The 19,735-nt window shown below is 43.8% G+C and overlaps 1 long non-coding RNA gene across 2 annotated transcripts in view; it reads left to right on the forward strand.

The window, feature by feature from the left end:
- The first annotated feature begins 5,323 nt into the window (after window positions 1-5,323).
- Window positions 5,324-19,735, forward strand: part of LOC147092407 (uncharacterized) — a 38,118-nt gene continuing 23,706 nt past the window's right edge. The window contains exon 1 of one of the 2 annotated variants that reach the window (XR_015075015.1): window positions 5,324-5,465. This is a non-coding gene — a long non-coding RNA (uncharacterized LOC147092407). Of the gene's footprint in view, window positions 5,466-13,753; window positions 13,926-19,735 lie in introns of those variants that run through there. The other variant, XR_015075013.1, reaches the window with a different exon arrangement.

The following is a 19,735-nucleotide window of genomic DNA, read 5'->3' on the forward strand; positions in this document are numbered from 1 at the left end:
TCAAACTCCCCAGGCTCACTCACTCACGAAAACACGTCAAATAAATTCAGTTTGTCTGTTGCCTTTCATTCAGGGCTCTTGTTAGCAGGGTGATCAATATTACAATTGGATATACCTGTAGTTTTATTACATTACGATTTTCCATGTCTGTGGTGATCAATATTACAATTGGATATCCCTGAAGTTTTAATATAATATAATTCCCCATGTCTGTTTGATCAATATTGCATTGGCTATACCTGTAGTATTAATATATTACAATTCCCCATGTCTGTAGTGATCAATGTTATATTGGATATACCTGTAGTTTTTCATATAATACAATTCTCCATGAATGTTTGATCAATATTTCATTGGATATACCTGTAGTATTAATATATTACAATTCCCATGTCTGTAGTGATCAATATTTTATTGGATATACCTGTAGTTTTTCATATATTACAATTCCCCATAACTGTGGTGATCAATATTACATTGTGTCTACCGGTAGTATTAATATATTACAATCTTACACATCTTTGTGATAAATATTACTATTGGATATACCTGTTGATTTAAGACATTACAATTTTCCACGTCTTTTTGATAAATATTACTATTGGATATACCTGTAGTTCTAATATATTAAAATTCCACATGTTTGTGTGAACAAAATTATAATTGGGTACACCTGTAGATTTTTAAATATTAAAATTCCCCATGTATATCATGATCAATGTATCACAATCGGATTCTCCTGTAACTTTTATTATTTTGTCATTCCTGATGCCTGCAGTCATCACGGTATTGCAATCCACTTCCTGCTCTTATTAAACTATAACAGTTCATCATGCTTGCAGTTACAGTTATATTACAATTCTACAAATTATTTTGTTATCAATGTTACAACGTTTTAAAGATGTGTAAATGTTGCAGTCGAATGGGAGGAAAGGGGAAGTTGAATTTTTTCTCTGGGTTTGAATAAAAGACAATTTGTAAACTCAAAGACAGAGAATCATAAACACCCAGGATTGCCATAAACATAGAAGATAGGATAGAAACATAGAAGATAGGAGCAGGAGTAAGCCATTCGGCCCTTCGAGCCTGCTCCGCCATTCAATGAGATCATGGCTGATCATCCAAATTCAGTACCCTGTCCCTGCCTTCTCCCCATATCCCTTGATCCCTTTAGCCTCAAGAATAATATCCAACTCTTTCTTGAATATATTTAATGAACTGGCCTCCACCGCCCTCTGTGGCAGAGAGTTCCATAGGTTCAGCACTCTCTGGGTGAAGAATTTCCTCCTCATTTCAGTCCTAAATGGCTTACCCCTTATCCTTAGGCTATGACACCTAGTTCTGGACTCCCCGGCCATCTGAAACATCCTTCCTGCATCTAGACTGTCCAGACCTGACAGAATTTTATAGGTTTCTATGAGATCCCCTCTCAATCTTCTAAACTCCAGTGAGTATAAGCCCAATCTACACAATCTCTCCTCATACATCATTCCTGCCATCCCAGGTATCAGCCTGGTGAATCTTCGCTGCACTCCCTCCATGGCAAGAACGTCCTTCCTCAGGTAAGGTGACCAATACTGCACACAATACTCAAAGTGCGGTCACACCAAGGCCCTGTACAACAGTAGCAAGACATCCTTGTTCCTGTACTCGAACCCTCTTGCTATGAAGGCCAACATATCATTTGCCTTCTTAACCGCCTGCTGCACCTGCATGCTTACCTTCAGCGACTGGTGCACAATAACACCCAGGTATCTCTGCACCTCCCCTTCTCCCAATCTATTGCCATTCAAATAATAATCTGCCTTCCTGTTTTGCCACCAAAGTGGAAGATGACCAGCAATGCATCTACTATCTCTAGGGCCACTTCCTTATGTACCCTGGGATGTAGACCATCAGGCCCTGGGGATTTATCAGCCTTCAGTCCCATCTATTTTCCTAACACCATTTCCCTACAAATACTGATATCTTTTCCTCCCTTTCATCAGACCCTATGTTCCCCGACATCTCTGGGAGGTTATTTGTGTCCTCCTTTGTGAAGACAGAACTTAAGTATGTATTTAGTTGGTCTGCCATTTCCTTGTTTCCCATTATAAATTCCCTTGATTCTGACTGTAAGGGGCCTATGCTTGACTTCACCAATCTTTTTCTCTTCACATATCTATAAAAGCTTTTACAGTCAGTTTTTATGTTCCCGGATGGCTTACTCTCATATTCTATTTTCCCTCTGTTAATTAATTGGATATGTGACTAGTTGCTAAGATAGAAATAAAGATTGCTCCACGCATTAGAGTACAGTACACAATGCTTATGGGGAGAGTTGGAGGCCAAAACGATTAGACTGTCATATAAATATGTTGAGCGTGGCTTCAGCTTGGTGGAATACTGTAATAGTTTGTTCAGCCCAATGTAGCCGAATAGGGTAAGGGTAGATCCTGTTCCCTTCAGTCTGCTCACTTGGGTTTTAACGAATTCAGTCTTCTGCTTATATTCATTTCATTCTTTAACTTCAGCATAGAAAGCAGTTTACAAGCAGAGTCTAGTAACAGATAGAGCACGCGTCCCTAGGCATGGGTACGTCCATGCTCCCATACAAGGGAAAAAGCTTACATTTATACACTGTTTTCTTATCAAACCTCTACAGGCATTGCCAAATATGGATATCTCTGGCTAATGTATAGTCAAAAGATGCAATCTACATCAATAACACACAGATAAACATCTTGGCCTTGCTATGGTGAGCATAAACACTCGTTCTGGACTTTCCTTATCCTAACATATTATTTCTAATCTAAACATTCTATTGGCCCAGTAATTCCATTCCAAACGCGTGAGTATGGTCGGGGTACTCACGCGTCTGGCCGGAGGAAATGCCGGTTTGCAGCATGCACAGCGCATGCGGGGAAAACCGGCATTTCCTGTCCTCTGAACGAAGGGGTTCAGAGGCACAGCGCGTGCGACTGCACAGGCAGCGCGTACGCAGTGAACTTCGTCGATTTCATTCATGGATTCAGTGAGGTTAAGTCCTTACAACTTACACGTGAAAAAAGCATGTGTAAAGTTGCTCCAGAGGCTGCGGAGGAAGATATATTTTATCGTGGAGCTTCTGCAAGACAATATTTTTGTTTGGGAAAGGGAGGAAAGTTATTTTAAGAAATGATGAGGTAAGTTTTAAAGTTACTTTTTTTTTTTTCAACGGGTTTCCAGTACTGTAGGTAGAAGGAGCAATTGTGGCTGTGTGAATTGAATTTGCTGTGTTAAATGACTGTTCTAAAATGAGTAATGTAAAATTTCCAACATTTTTAAGAAAGAAACTTCATCAGTAATATATTCTTTTAAGTAATTATGTATGTATGTCCATATATATTCCTTTACATATATGTATATATTCCTTTACTTATGTGTATGAATGTATGTATTTAATTATGATTTTCCAATAAGTTACTTTCTCTGAAAGTCATAATTAAATACATACATTCATATACATAAGTAAAGGAATATATACATACATATACGCAAAGGAATATATACAGACATACATACATAATTACTTAAAAGAATATGTTACTGATGAAAAGTTTCTTTCTTGAAAATGTTGGAGTCATTTTCACATTTAATAAACACAGCAAATTCAATTCACATAGCCACAATTGCTCCTTCTACCTACAGTACTGAAAACCCGTTTTAAAAAACAAAAATAAACTTTAAAACTTACCTCAGCTTTTCTTAAAATAACTTTACTCCCTTTCCCAAACAAAAATATTGCCTTTCAGAAGCTCCACGATAAAATATATCTTCCTCCGCAGCCTCTGGAGCAACTGTACTCATGCTTTTTTCATGTGTAAGTTGTAAGGACTTAACCTCATTGAAAGCATGAATGAAACTGGCGAATTTTACTGCGCACGCGCTGGCTATGCAGTTGCATGCGTTCTGCCTCTGAACCCCTTCATTCAGAGGACAGGAAATGCCGGTTTTCCCCGCATGCGCTGTGCATGCTGAAAACCGGCATTTCCTCCGGCCAGACGCGTGAGTACCCCGACCATACTCACGCGTTTGGAACGGAATGACTGGGCCAACACTTTACATGTCAATAAAATGAAAAATTTAACAATTGCATGATTTGCCCCCTCGCATCTGCAACTGAGGGTCCAAGGAGGTGCATTGCGCAAGAGGTCATCGTCGTACATATCCTCACACTGTTCCCCTTCGGGAACTGTATGAAGTGGTGGAAGGTTTTCTGGCCACGTTAATGCTCCTTCCGTGACCATAACCATCTTCATACCAGCCATTAGGGTGGTTAGTCCTATGGCGTGAGGGTTTTACGGGCTCCCACAACCCATCTGAGGGGCACCCACACACGCAGACGCAAGTATCCCGCTGGATGTCCACCCAGAATTTATAGTTGGAGCTCCGACTCCACTTGCCAGGGCTGTCTGGAGCGGGGCTTGAAACCCTACTCCTTCTGGCCCAGTGGCGGGGATGCTTACCGCTACTCAAAAGGCCCACTCCGCGCAAAAGGTGACACCCATACGTTTCCTGCGCCTTTTTCCTCCCCGTGACTGGAGCCCTATGCTGCCACTTGAAAGACCAAGCTATTTTCTCTCCTTTTTGCGGCGCCTTGGACTTCTCATTGCCAATGATGAGCAGGTGCTGCGCCTCCACCTCGTTGAGGAGATTGCTGAGGTCATCATCAGTTCAATTGCTAGTTCTTTGAATGCCGTGAATTGTGCTCATTCCAGCCATTTCACGTTGCTAATCTGAGTGGGCCTTTGGCGTAGCGGTAGCATCCCCCCCACTGGACCACACGGCATAGGATTTCTAACCCCGCTCCAGACAGTCCCGGCAAGTGGAGTCGGAGCTCCGGCTCTAAATTCTGGGTAGACATCCAGTGGGATATTTGCGTCGGTGGGTGTGCGTGGCCCCTCCCCCCCGTATAGATTGTGGGAGCCTGTAAAACCCTCCTGCCATAGGACTAACCACCCTAATGGCTGGTACAAAGATGATTACAGTCACAGAAGGAGCGTTTATCACGGCCAGAAATCCTTCCACCACTTCATACAGTTCCCCAAAGGGAACAGTGCGAAGACATGTACGACGATGACGTTGCTAATTAAATAAATGGAATGAAAGAAATGCTTTTAAATCGCTTTAATTCTGTTCAAAACTACTTCAGATTCTTCAAAATAATGTAAACTTTTATAAAAGTTACCAAAAGCTTCTTAAAAATACCAAAAACCTATTTAAAATGCTGCTCTACATGTAAAAATGCTTTGCAGCTTGTGAGAAACATTGGGGGCGTGTCCTTTTAAAATGAGACCTCAAGGGGCGTGTCTCACTTGCACGGCGCGCTCCAGGCTTCACGCTGGCTGCACTCCTGGGCGGCGTGACGTCAGACGCTGCCCGGGAGTCAACATTTTAAACCAGGAATTCCAGGCGTCCCTGAAGCTCAACGGCCGGCGCGTCGGGTAAGTGCAGATCGGGGGCTTCTCCCCCCAACCCGAATTTCTGCCCCAATATGTATATCGAAGGCTGGTTGGTTGCAAAACTCCAGCTGTTGCTAAGTGAAATCTGTCTTTCCGTCTCTTTGTCGCTCTCTCTCTCTAAAAATATGAAACACTTTTTTCCCTTTAACAAATTAATTGAACATGAGTTCCTTTCAGAAACTGATTTAACCGGGGTCCATATGCCAACATGTCCCACTTTTGTATGGGTTATTTTACCTCTTGGCAAAGTGTTTTATATCATTCTTTGTCTTTACTAATCCTGGCCTCCTCTTAGTGCCCTTGCTATCTTCTTACCTTTCAGCATTTCCTATGTCCATTATCGACTCCCTTACACAGCACAATGCAATGACCAGAATCCCAAAAGCTTTTGTCTGTGCTATCACCAATCCCATCTGGAATAATCTAGCCCAAGGATATAGTTCCACGCTAGATACTACTTCCCACCATTCATGATTCCCAGTATCGGGATTGCACTGTCTCTCTATTTGTCTTTATCATTTGCACTATGTGTTTCTGGGATATCCTAGTTCATTGAATTATGCCATTTAAAGCCAGAGACAGAGGAGGTAGGAAGGGTGACAGAGGAGGTAGGAAGGGTCTCACATGAGGAATGGTTCGAATGGCTTCATCCTTTAGCCACGTGCTAATGAGTATAGGAGTGGGAGGATAGAGCAGATGAATGAGTGGCTAAAGAGTTGGTGCAGGAGGGAGGGCTTTAGTTTCCTGGATCACTGGGTCTGCTTCTGGGGAAGGTGGGACCTGTACAAGACGGACGGGCTGCACCTGAACCGGAACAGCACCAACATACTTGCGGGAAGGTTTGCTAGTGCTGTTGTGGGGCTAAACTGATTTGGCATGGGGATGGGTTACGGAGTGGAGCTATAGTAGGGGGTGATGCACAGCCAAATATAGAGGGAAAGCAATTCAGCCTGGAAGGCAGAGCAAATATGTAACGGCACAAGGGCGTATGGCAAGGCTGGAAGGCATTTAATGTAACACATTGGCCCAGAAATTAGGTTTGGGGGCTTGCCGCGCGTGCAAGCCCCTGATGTGCACTCACCCGGCGCGCCGACATCTGAAGCCTGGGCCTGCTTGGAATTCCTGTCACTGGCCCGGTTCAGATGTTGGCGCGCTGTGCTTGCCTAATCCAGCGGCGTAGTTAGTGCGATGTGCCGGCTGGAATCAGATGAGCACTGTGCAGCCAATCAGGGGAGGGGAAACTTCATTCATGAGTTTGATAGTAAGAACTGTCAAACTCATGAAAAGTACGGGCACCCAAAAGACTAGTTTAACTTTAAATAAAATTTTTAAAAACATCCCAAAAGTTAAATAAACTATAAATATCTTTAAAAAACTATTTTAATCAATTAATCAAACTTTTGAAAAAAATAATTTTTTAAGAAATCGAGTCTAAAAATAAACTTACCTTACTGTAAAGTCCTTAAAAACAATAAAACTGTGGGAAAAATTTTATAATTTTAAATAATAGACCACTTACCTTAAAGAATCAAGTCCTTACGCCTCCTTTTTATATGTCTAAATAGTTCAGGCCCTTACACACGGGCAAACCTGTCAAAAAGGAAGTTCAATGCATCCGCGCAGAGCCCTGCATGCACGCGTTGGACCTCTGAACCCCTTGGAGGGAATGCCAGTTTCCCGCGCATGCGCTGTGCATGCTGAAATCCGGCACTTCCAGCGGACCAACGCGTGAGTACCCCGTCCGTACTCACGCGTTGGGACCGGTATTACTGGCCCAAGGAGTCTTGCGAGTAAGGCAGACGAAGTAAAGGTGTTGATGAACATTTGGGAGTACGATATTGTTGCTCTCACAGAGACATGGCTGAGGGAGGGGCAGGACCGGCAGCTCAATATTCCGGGGTATAGCATCTTCAGGCGAGACAGAGGGGCGTGTAAAATAGGAGGGTGTGTCGCAATATTAATCAAGGTGTCAATGACTGCTGTAAGGAGGGATGCTACCTTAGCAGGTTCCTCTAATGAGGCCTTATGGGTAGAACTTAAGAACAAAAAGGGGCAAGCACTTTGCTGGGAGGGTACCATAGGCACCCAAACTGTCAGGGGGAGATAGTTGAACTGGTATATAGGCAAATCTCAGAGAAGTGCAGAAATAAGAGTGTAATAATAGTAGGGGATTTCAACTTCGCCAATATTAACTGGGATAGTGAGAGTGTGAAAGACTAAGATGGTGCAGAATTCTTAAAGTGCATCCAGGAAGGCTGTTTGAGCCAGCATCTAGAAAGTCCTACAAGAGAGGGGCGGTACTAGATCATTCTAGGGAATGTAGCCGGGCAAGTTGTAAAAGTGTCAGTAGGAGAGCATTTTGGTGACAGTGACCATAATTCGGTGGGATTTAAAGTAGTCATGGAAAAGGACAAAGATGGACCGGAAATAAATATTCGATTTTAATATGACAAGGCAGGATCTGGCAAAGTGAATGGGGATCAGCTACTTGTAGGAATATCCACAGCAGAGCAGTGGGAGTCTTTCTGAAAGGAAATAGAGAGAGTACAACAGCAACATCTTCCCGTAAAGGTCAAGGGTGGGACCAACAAGCCCAGGGAATTCTGGATCTCAAGGGATATACAAGAATGCATTAGGAAAAAAGGGAGGCTTTTGGCAGATACACAGCACTGAAAACAGTGGAAGCCCTAGAGGAGTATAGAATGTGCAGGGGGTACTTAAAAAATAAATTAGGAGAGCGAAAAAGGGGCATGAAAATACACTGGCGGGCAAAAAAAAGGAAAACCCCAAGGTGTTTTATAATTATATTAAGGGCAAGAGGATAACCAAGGAAAGAGTAGGGCCCATTAGGGTGTAATGGGTCCAGTGGTGTATCGCAGGGGTCGGTGCTGGGAACTTTGACGTTTGTAGTGTACGTTAATGATTTCCATCTTCTGTGTGTAGAGCCAGAAGATTTAGGAGAAGTTTTAATTAATATTTTGTATCTGTGTTCACTATGGAGAAGGACGATGTAGGCATAGAAATCATGCAGGGGGATTGTGATATACTTGAACAAATTAGTGTTGATGAGGAGGATGTACTAGCGGTTTTAGTGGGATTAAAATTGGACACATCCCCAGGCCCAGACGAGATGTATCCCAGGCTGATGTCTGAGGCAATGGAGGAGATCGCAGGGGCTCTACAGGGGAGGTGCCATAGTACTGGAGAATATATAAGGTAGTACCATTATTCAAGCAGGGTAGTAGGGATAAACCAGGGAATTACAGGCCAGTGAGCCTAACACCAGTGGTAGGGAAATTATTGGAAAAAATTACGAGGGACAGAATTAGTCTCCACTTGGAGAGGCAATGATTAAACAAGAATAGTCAGCATGGCTTTGTCATGGGGAGATCATGTCTAACTAATTTGTTTGAATTTTTCGAGGGGGTGGCTAGGTGTGTGGATGAGGGTAGTGCAGTTGATGTGGTCTACGTGGACTTCAGTAAGGCTTTTGACAAAGTCCCGCATGGGAGGCTGTTCAAGAATTTAAGAGCCCATAGGATCCAGGGCAATTTGGCACTTTGGATCCAAAATTGGCTTCGTGGCAGGAGTCAGATGGTGATGGTCGAAAGGTTGTTTTTGTGACTGGAAGCCTGTGTCCAGTGGTGTATCGCAGGGGTCGGTGCTGGGAACTTTGACGTTTGTCGTGTACGTTAATGATTTCCATATCAATGTAGGAGGTATGATCAGTAAGTTCGCAGATGACACGAAAATTGGTGGAGTCTTAAATAGCGAGGAGGGAAGCCTCAGGCTACAGGACGATGTAGACAGGTTGGTTAGATGGGCAGCTCAGTGGCAAATGGAATATAACCCTGAAAAGTGTGAGCTGGATGCATTTTGGGAGCACTAACCATGCAAGGGAATACACAACGAATTGTAGGACCCTAGGAAGGACAAAGGATCAGCGGGACCTTGGTGTGCATTTTCATTGGTCCCTGAATGCAGCAAGACAGGTAGATAAGGTGGGTAAAAAGGCATATGGGATACTTGCCTTCATTAGCCGAGGCATAGTCTATAAGAGCAGGGAGGTTATGATGGAGCTGTACAAAACGCTACTTAAGCCACAGCTGGAATACTGAGTGCAGTTAAGGTAGCCACACTTTAGGAAGGATGTGATTGCATTGGAGAGGGTGCAGAGGAGATTCAGCAGGATGTTACCTGGGCTGGAGCGCTTCAACTATGAAGTGGGACTGGACAGGCTGGGGTTGTTTTCCTTAGAGCAGAGAAGGCTGAGGGGGGACCCGATTGAGGTGTGCAAAATTATGAGGGGCACATATTGGGTAGATAGAAATGAATATTTCCCGTTAGTAGCAGGGTCAATAACCAGGGGGCATAGTTTCAAGGTAAGGGGAAGGAGGTTTAGATGGGATTTGAGGAAAAAACGTTTTCACCCAGAGGGTGGTTGGAATCTGGAACTCACTGCCTGAAAGGGTGGTAGAGGCAGGAAGCCTTACAAAATTCAAGAAGCATTTAGATGAGCGCTTGAAACGCAATAGCATACAAGGCTACGGACCAAGTGCTGGAAAATGGGAATAAAATAAACATAGAAACATAGAAGATAGGAGCAGGAGTAAGCCATTCGGCCCCTCGAGCCTGCTCCGCCATTCAATAAGATCATGGCTGATCATCCAAATTCAGGACCCTGTTCCTGCCTTCTCTCCATATCCTTGATCCCTTTAGCCTTATGAAATATACCTAACTCCTTCTTGAATATATTTAATGAATTGGCCTCTGCTGCCTTCTTTGGCAGAGAATTCCACAGGTTCACCACTCTGTGGGTGAAGAAATTCCTCCTCATCTCTGTATAAAATGGCTTACCCCTTATCCTTAGACTGTGACCCCTGGTTCTGGATTCCCGACCATCTGGAACATCCTTCCAGCATCTAATCTGTCTAGTCCTGTTAGAATTTGATAAGTTTCGATGAGACCCCCTCTCATTCTTCTAAACTGCAGCGAGTACAAGCCCAATCGACCCAGTCTCTCCTCATTTGTCATTCCTGCCATCCCAGGTATCAGCCTGGTGAATTTTCGCTGCACTACTTCCATGACAAGAATAACCTTCCTCAGATAAGGCTACCAAAACTGCACACAATACCAAGATGTGGTCTCACCAACGCCCTGTACAACTGCAGCAAGACATCCTTGTTCCTGTACACAAACCCTCTCGCTACGAATGCCAACATGCCATTTGCCTTCTTAAACGCCTGCTGCAACTGCATGCTTACTTTTAGCGACTGGTGCACAAGGACACCCAGGTCTCGTTGCACTTCCCCTTCTCCCAATCTATTGACATTCAGATAATAATCTGCCTTCCTGTTTTTGACACCAAATTGGATAACCTCGCATTTATCCACGTTATATTGCACCTGCCATGCTTCTGCCCAATCACCCAACCTGTACAAGTCATACTGGAGTTTCTCGGCATCCTCCTCACAGCACACACGCCCACCCAGCTTTGTGTTGTCTGCAAACTTGGAGATATTACATCTAGTTCCCTCGTCCAGATCATTAATATATATTGTGAATAGCGGGGGTCTAAGGACCAATCCCTGCGGTACCCCACTAGTCACTGCCTGCCGCTTGGAAAAAGAGCCGTTTGTTCCAACTCTTTGCTTTTTGTCTGATAACCAGTTCTCTATCCAAGTCAATACCTTGCCCCCAATACCATGTGCCTTAATTGTACACGCTAATCTCTTATGCGGGACCTTATCAAAAGCCTTTTGAAAATCCAAATGCACCACATCGACTGGTTCTCTCTTATCTATTCTGCCAGTTACATCCTCAAAAATTTCCAGTAGATTAGTCAACCACGATTTACCTTTTGTTAGTCCATGTTGACTTTGTCCGATCTGGTCACATTATTCCAAGTGTTCTGCTATTAAATCCTTTATAATGGACTCTAGCATTTTCTCCACTACCGATGTCAAGCTTCCCGGTCTGTAATTCCCCGTTTTCTCTCTACCACCCTTTTTGAACAGTGGGGGAACATTAGCTACCCGCCAATCCATGGGTACTGTTCCATAATCTATCGAATTTTGGAAGATGACCAGCATTGCATCTACTATTTCTAGGGCAACTTCCTTAAGTACCCTAGGATGTAGATTACCAGGCCCATGGGATTTATCGGACCTCAATCCCATCAATTACCCTAACACCATTTCCCTACAAATACTGATTTCTATCAGTTCCTCCCTTTCATTAGACCCTATGTTCCCCGACATCTTTGGGAGGTTATTTGTGTCCTCCTTTGTGAAGGCAGAACCAAAGCATGTATTTAATTGGTCTGCCATTTCTTTGTTCCCCATTAAAAATACCCCTGATTCTGACTGCAAGGGACCTACGTTTGACTTCCCCAATCTTTTTTTCTTCACATATCTATAAACAATTTTACAGTCACTTTTTATGTTCCCTGCAAGCTTACTCTCATACTCTATTTTCCCCCTCTTATTAATCCCTTTGTCCTCTTTTGTTGGATTCTAAACTGCTCCCAATCCTCAGGTTTACTGCTTTTTCTGGCCAATTTATATGTCCTCTCCTTGGATCTTATGGTATCCCTAATTTCCCTTGTTAGCCACGGTTGAGTCACATTTTTTGTTTTATTTTTATGCCAAACTGGGGGAACAAATTCTGTAGTTCATTCATGCCATCTTTGAATGTTTGCCATTGCCCATCCACCGTCAACGCTTTGAGTGACATTCCCCAATCAATCCTACCCAACTCGCACCTCATACCATCATAGTCGCCTTTATTTAAATTCAGGACGCGAGTCTCTAAGTCAACTATTTCACTCTCCATCTTAATGAAGAATTCTATCATATTATGAACGCTCCGACCCAAGGGGCTTTGCGCAAGATTGCTAATTAATCCTTTCTCATTACAATTTACCCAGTCTAAGATGGCCTGATCTCTGGTTGGTTCCTCGACATATTGGTCCAGGAAACCATCCCTTATAAACTCCAGAAATTCCTCCTCCACAGTATTGTTACTAATTTGGTTAGCTCAATCTATATGTAGATTAAAGTCAACCATGATAACTGCTGTGCTCTATTTTGCACGCTTATCTAATTTCCTGTATAATGCCATCCCCGACCTCCTCATTACTCTTTGGAGGTCTATATACCACTCCCACTAACGTTTCCTGCCCCTTGGTATTTCTCATTTCTACCCATACAGATCCCACATCATCAGAGCTAATATCTCTCCTTTCAATTGTATTAATCCCCTCTTTAACCAGCAATGCTACCCCACCTCACTTTCCTTTTTGCCAATCATTCCTGAATATTGAATACCCCTGGATGTTGAGTGCCCAGCCTTGGCCACCCTGGAGCCATGTTTCTGTCATCCCAATCATATCATATTTGTTTACCTCTACTTGCACAGCTGATTCATCCACCTTATTAGGAATGCTCCTCGCAATAAGACACAAAGCCTTCAGGCTTCTTTTTTAACGCTCTTAGATATTTGAGAATTATAGTTTGATGTGGACATATTTGATTTAAACCCTTGATTTCTCTGCCTGTCCCTTTTGTTTTTCTCCTTCCTATCTTTTGCTTTAATCCTTGTTTCCCTTTCCTCTGTCCCCCTGATCAGGTTCCCAACCCCCTGCCATTTTAGATTAAACACTCCCCCAGAGCACTAGCAAACACTCCCCCTAGGACATCGGTCCCGGCCCTGCCCAGGTACAAATCTTCCGGTTTGAACTGGTCCCACCTCTCCCAGACCCGGTTCCAATGTCCCAGGAATTTGATTCCCTCCCACTTGCACCATTCCTCTAGCCACGCATTCATAGTAACATAGAGATAGGAACAGGAGTAGGCCATTCGGCCCTTCGAGCCTGCTCCGCCATTCAATGAGATCATGGCTGATCCTCGTCTGAGATCATAGCTGATCTTACCAGTTCAGTACCCCGTCCCCGCCTTTTCTCCGTAACCCTTAATCCCCTTAGCCTTCAGAAATATATCCAATTCTCTCTTGAAAATATTTATTGAATTAGCCTTCACAGCCCTCTGTGGCAGGGAATTCCACAGGCTCACCACTCTTTGAGTGAAGAAATTCTTCCTCATCTCTGTTTTAAATGATTTGCCCGCTATTTTTAGACTGTGGCCCCTGGTTCTGTGCTCCCTGGCCATTGGAAACATTCTCTCTGAATTCAGCCTGTCCAGGCCTGCCATAATTTTATATGTTTCGATGAGATCCCCTCTCAATCTTCTAAACTCCAGTGAGTACAAGCCCAAACTATTTAATCTCTCTTCGTAGGTCATTCCCGCCATTCCAGGTATCAGCCTGGTGAATCGCCGTTGCACTCTTTCCATGGCAAGAACATCCTTCCGCAGATGGGGCGACCAAAACTGTACACAATACTCCAGATGCGGTCTCACCAGCACCTTGTACAGCTGTAGTAAGGTATCCCTATTCCTATACTCGAACCCCCTTGATATGAAGGCCAACATACCATTTGCCTTCTTAATCGCCTGTTGCACCTGCATGCTCTCCTTCAGTGACTGGTGCACAAGAACACCCAGGTCCCTCTGCACTTCCCCATCTCCCAATCTATTGCCATTTAGATAATAATCTACCCTCCTGTTTTTACCCCCAAAGTGGATAACCTCGCATTTATCCACATTATAGTGCATCTGCCACGTATCCGCCCATTCCCCCAACCTGTCCAAATCGCACTGTAGCCTCCTGACATCCTCATCAGAGCCCACCCCTCCTCCTAGTTTAGTGTCGTCAGCGAATTTGGAAATATTGCATCCAATTCCCTGATCCAGATCATTTATATATATTGTGAACAGCTGGGGTCCCAGGACAGATCCTTGCGGCACCCCGCTGGTCACTGCCTGCCACTCTGAAAACGAGCCGTTTATTCCAACTCTCTGTTTTCTATCCGCCAGCCAGTTCTCTATCCACGTTAATACTTTGCCCCCAATCCCATGAGCCTTAATTTTGCATGACAATCTTTTGTGTGGAACCTTATCGAAGGCTTTCTGGAAGTCAAGGTACACCACATCCACTGGCTCTCCCCCATCTATTTTACCAGTTACTTCCTCAAAAAATTCCAGCAGATTAGTCAAACACGATTTACCCTTTGTAAATCCATGTTGACTCTGTCCGATCCTTTCCCCATTTGTCAAGTGCTCCGCTATTTTATCCTTAATAATGGACTCTAGCATTTTGCCCACAACCGATGTAAGGCTTACTGGTCTATAATTCCCTGCTTTCTCTCTACCCCCCTTTTTAAATATTGGGGTAACATTAGCTACCCTCCAATCCACGGGTACTGTTCCCGAGTCAATGGAGTTCCGGAAGATGATCCTTAGAGCATCTGCTATCTCCAGGGCCACCTCCTTAAGTACCCTAGGATGTAGTTTATCAGGCCCCGGGGATTTGTCGGCCTTCAGTCCCCTCAACTTACCCAACACCATATCCCTAGAGATACTAATTTCTGTCAGCTCCTCCCTCTCATTAGTCCCTATGTTTGCCGATATTCCTGGGAGGTTATTTGTGTCCTCCTTTGTGAATACAGAACCAAAGTATGAGTTTAATTGGTCTGCCATTTCCTTATTCTCCATTATATATTCTCCCGAATCGGACTGCAGGGGACCGACTTGGGATTTTACCAGTCTTTTCCTCCTGATATACCGATAAAAGCTTTTGCAGTCTGTCTTTATTTTTGCTGCAAGTTTACTTTCGTATTCTATTTTCCCCTTCCTGATTAATCCCTTTGTCCTCTTCTGCTGTATCCTGTACTGCCCCCAATCTTCCGGTCTGGTGCTTTTTTTTGCCAGTTGATATGCCCTTTTTTTTGATTTTATGCTGTCCCTAATTTCCCTCGTTATCCACGGTTGAGTCACCTTTTTAGGTTTATTTTTATGCCAAACCGGTATAAACATGTTCTGGAATTCTTCCATTCTATCTTTGAATGCTTGCCATTGTCTATCCACTGTCAATCCCCCCAGAAACACCACCCAATCAATCTTACCCAATTCCCGTCTCATACCCTCGTAATTCCCTTTATTTAAGTTCTGGACCTTAGTCTCTGATTCAATTTCCTCACTCTCCATCTCGACTGAGAGCTCGATCATATTATGATCGCTCTGACCCAAGGGGCCTCGTACAAGAAGATTGGTGATAAGTCCCTTCTCATTGCACAATACCCAGTCTAAAATGGCCTGATCTCGAGTCGGCTCCTCGACATATTGGTCCAGATAACCGTCCCGAAAACATTCCAGGAATTCCTCCTCCTCAGAATTTTTACTAATTTGGGTAGTCCAATCAATATGTAAATTAAAGTCACCCATGATGACAGCTGTGCTCTTATCGCACGCTTCTCTAATTTCCCTTTTTATGCCTTCCCTCACCTCCATATTACTATTTGGAGGCCTATATATCACACCCACTAACGTTTTTCTCCCCTTGCTATTTCTCATTTCTACCCATACAGATTCCGTTTCATCCGAGTTAATATCCTTCCTTTCCATTGCATTAATCCCCTCCTTTACCAGCAATGCTACCCCACCTCCCCTACCTTTTTGCCGATCCTTCCTAAATATTGTATATCCCTGGAAGTTAAGTTCCCAGCCTTGCCCACCCTGCAGCCACGTTTCTGTAATCCCAATCAAATCATACTTGTTTACCTCTATTTCCACAACTAATTCATCCACCTTGTTCCTAATGCTTCTAGCATTAAGATACAAAGCCTTCAGGCTTGCTTTTTTCACACTCTCATTATGAATTAGTTTGGCCCTTTCTATTTCTACTCTGACTAGCACGTGGCACTGGCAGCAATTCTGAAATTACTACCTTTGAGGTCCTACTTTTTAATTTACCTCCTAACTCCCTATATTCAGCTTTTAGGACCTCATCCCGGTTTTTACCTCTATCGTTGGCACCTATATGCACCACTACAACTGGCTGTTCACCCTCCCCTTCCAAAATGTTCTGCAGTCGCTCTGAGACATCCTTGACCCTTGCACCAGGGAGGCAACACACCAACTTGGAGTCTCGCTTGCGGCCGCAGAAATGCCTATCTATTCCCCTTGCAATAGAATCCCCTATTACTATAGCACTCCCCCTCTTTTTCCTCCCGTCCTGTGCAGCAGAGCCACCCCTGGTGCCAGGAAGTTGGCTGCTGCTGCCTTCCCCTGGTAAGCCATCCCCCCCATCAGTATCCAAACTGATATATCTGTTTGAGAGGGGGATGTCGAGAGGGGACCCCTGCACTACCTGCCTGCGCATATCTGCCGTGTGACCAACTGATTAAACATGCTATTCACGACATCCTCAGCATCGCAAATGTTCCAGTATGTATCCAATCGCTGCTCCAACGCCGCAATGCGGTCTGCCAGTAGCTGCAGCTGGACACACTTCCTGCACACATAGTTGTCAGGGACACAGGAAGTGTTCCTGAGTTCCCACATAGCGCAGGAGGAGCATACCACAGCACCGGGCTGTCCTGCTATGACTTACCCTTTAATTAATTGAAATTAAATTAATCAAATGAGTCATACCAATTACGCTACAGATAAATGATATATTTAAGGGCCCTGGTTTAACAACAGACCACAGAGTTAAAGTTTTAAAAAAAAGCGTGAAATACTCACCAGCCAATCACTTCCCTCTTTCTGGTGACGTCACACTTCGATTACGTTTTACTTCTCTCCCTCTCTGAGATTGGAGATTAGTAAATGTGAGGCCTACCTGAGTCTCTGGGGCCTTTTATAGCCTCGCTGCTCGCATTTCCCGCCACCCCCGCTGCCGCTCTGAGGCCTACCTGGTATCTGGGGCCATTTATAGCCTCGCCGCTCGCATTTCCCGCCGCCGCCACTGCCGCTCTGAGGCCTACCTGTGTCTCTGGGGCCATTTATAGCCTCGCCGCTCATGTTTCCCGCCGCTGCCACTGCCGCTCTGAGGCCTATCTGAGTCTCTGGGGCCTTTTATAGTCTCGCCGCTCGCATTTCCCGCAGCCGCCACTGCCGCTCTGAGGTCTACCTGAGTCTTGGGGGCGTTTTATATCCTCGCCACTCGCGTTTCCCGCTGCTGTAGCTCTGAGGCCTTCCTGAGCCTCTGAGGCCTTTTATAGCCTCGCCGCTTGCGTTTCCCGCTGCCGCCGCTGCCGCTGTGATAGTGCATGATAGCCGGCATGGACACGATGGGCCGAAGGGCCTCTTTCTGTGCTGAGTATCTCTATGGTTCTATGATTCTCTCCTCCAGAGGCAGTTACATCTGTAGGTTACTAACTTTATAATGATGTACCGGTACCAACGTTTTAGCACCTGTATGCGTATTTCTCATTGGAATCAAACAAAACTGGTGTTCTAGTATGGGGAATTTGCGAGAACCCACAGTCATATAAGTGGACGTAGTAGTCACACAATATAATCATTTTGCTTTATACACCATTTAAGTTTTGTCTTCACCCCATTTACTTATTTCAATCTGGCATTTTGGTGATTCTTTGCGAGGGTGAACCCAAAACGTGGAACAGCATGTTGATGGAGTATGTCACATCTACAAACCCATGTGATCCCTTTCAGCGTACAACATTACTATCCAAGTTCCTCCCTTCTTAATCTGATATCTTCGATATTCCTCATACTGTTTATGGATCGGAACTAACTCCGAGTCTTCGTAAATTCCAATCGATTCTACCCTATAGACCTTCCAAGGTTTTATTTCATTTCCATTTTTCTTAACACAGGCAAGACCAATCGCACTGGCATAATATCTTCACTTTCTTCCCCATCCTAGGGGAAAAAACGCCATTCCCATTTGTTGTATGACATCATAGACTATGCCGTGGTTCATTTAAACCATTTTCTCAGTTATTCTCATGCATAAACAAAGGGATTTGATTACCCGTTATGTTGACCAATCCCTTCTGTACCACATTCATCACAAATGACACACAGAGGCTACACATGATGCCTCTAGTAAGGCCTTGATTCTGGTCGGCCTTATTGTTTGCCAATAATCTTTTTAATTGCCTCTTCATTACCTCTTCGTGTTCCCACATATTTCTATATCTATTCTGTTTACTCCTGTTAAGCTTGCCATGGCTCCCTTTCCTAGCTATCCTGTCAGCTTTCGCTTTATTTTCGATTTAAACTGATTCGCCTTAGGTTCCCTATCTTACTCAGCCCTTGGTTCCTGTTCTCTATTCTTTACTGACACATCCTTTGCTAATTCTCCTACCATGTTGTCTATTCATTGTGAATATCGCCCTCCACATAATCTACTTGACAGATCCAAGCTCTTTTTAACACTTTCAATTGAAATTAACAATTTCAAAACGCACATCGTTATTTAATAAATTTCATTATTCAATTATTTCTAGTCCATTAACATTTGGGTCCTTTTCCTGGATCAGAAAGTTAAAGTTTTATTTGCGAGGTGGGATGTCTTTTTTTTAGTCCCACATATGTTTTAGTGTGATGACGATCACCATCAGCATTTGTACTTGGCAAACCAATAGTTAACATTATTAACATAAGGCTTTTCTTAATTTAAAATAACCGGCTGTCATTACCTTTTAAGTTTATATTGAAGTCTTTTACATTGTGCTTGAATCACTTTTTGCCCTAGTGTGATACGAACTCTTTAACAGAACCCTATTTATACCGTGACCAATTCAGTGTTTGGCATCAGGAAGTGTCCAATACAACCTGGTTCAGGGTAGTCTTCCTGGTATCCCGCATACGGGACTCCCAATCTTCCCAAGGAGCCCACCTTAAGGTTATTTCTCTAGTACCGCCGAAATTATGCTTCTGAGAGGCTGTACCTCGTTTTAGCACGGATTCCAAACTTACCCCTTTTGAGGTCTTTTGCTTCCGCGTGGAGGTCGCCTCTCACTTGGATCTATATGTTGTTATGGAACCTTGTCTCCCTCCTTCAGCTTGTAGCTGATTTGCATTCAACCTTGTCCAGACAGACAGGCCTCGACCTCCATGATTTTTTTGCTTGTTTATTCTCCCTATCAGCCTTCTTTGTTTAGTACTTAGTGGAGGCCTTACAATTGACGACCATTCTAGATGTAAGGACATATTAATTGATCAGCATTCTCTTTACTTTTAATTTTAATGCATCTGACAGGAAGCAGTGTGTTTACCTCTATTTTGATTATTTCAAAGTTGGATTCACTATGGAGAATGCGTCATAGCTCGTATCAAATTCTAAAGAACCATCTGGTTCACTCATGTCCTTTAGGGAAGGAA

Source organism: Somniosus microcephalus, unplaced genomic scaffold (assembly GCF_052327205.1).
Source record: "Somniosus microcephalus isolate GS21.2 unplaced genomic scaffold, FLI_Smic_1.0 unresolved_chr2, whole genome shotgun sequence".
In the NCBI taxonomy this organism is placed as follows: Eukaryota; Metazoa; Chordata; class Chondrichthyes; order Squaliformes; family Somniosidae; genus Somniosus; species Somniosus microcephalus.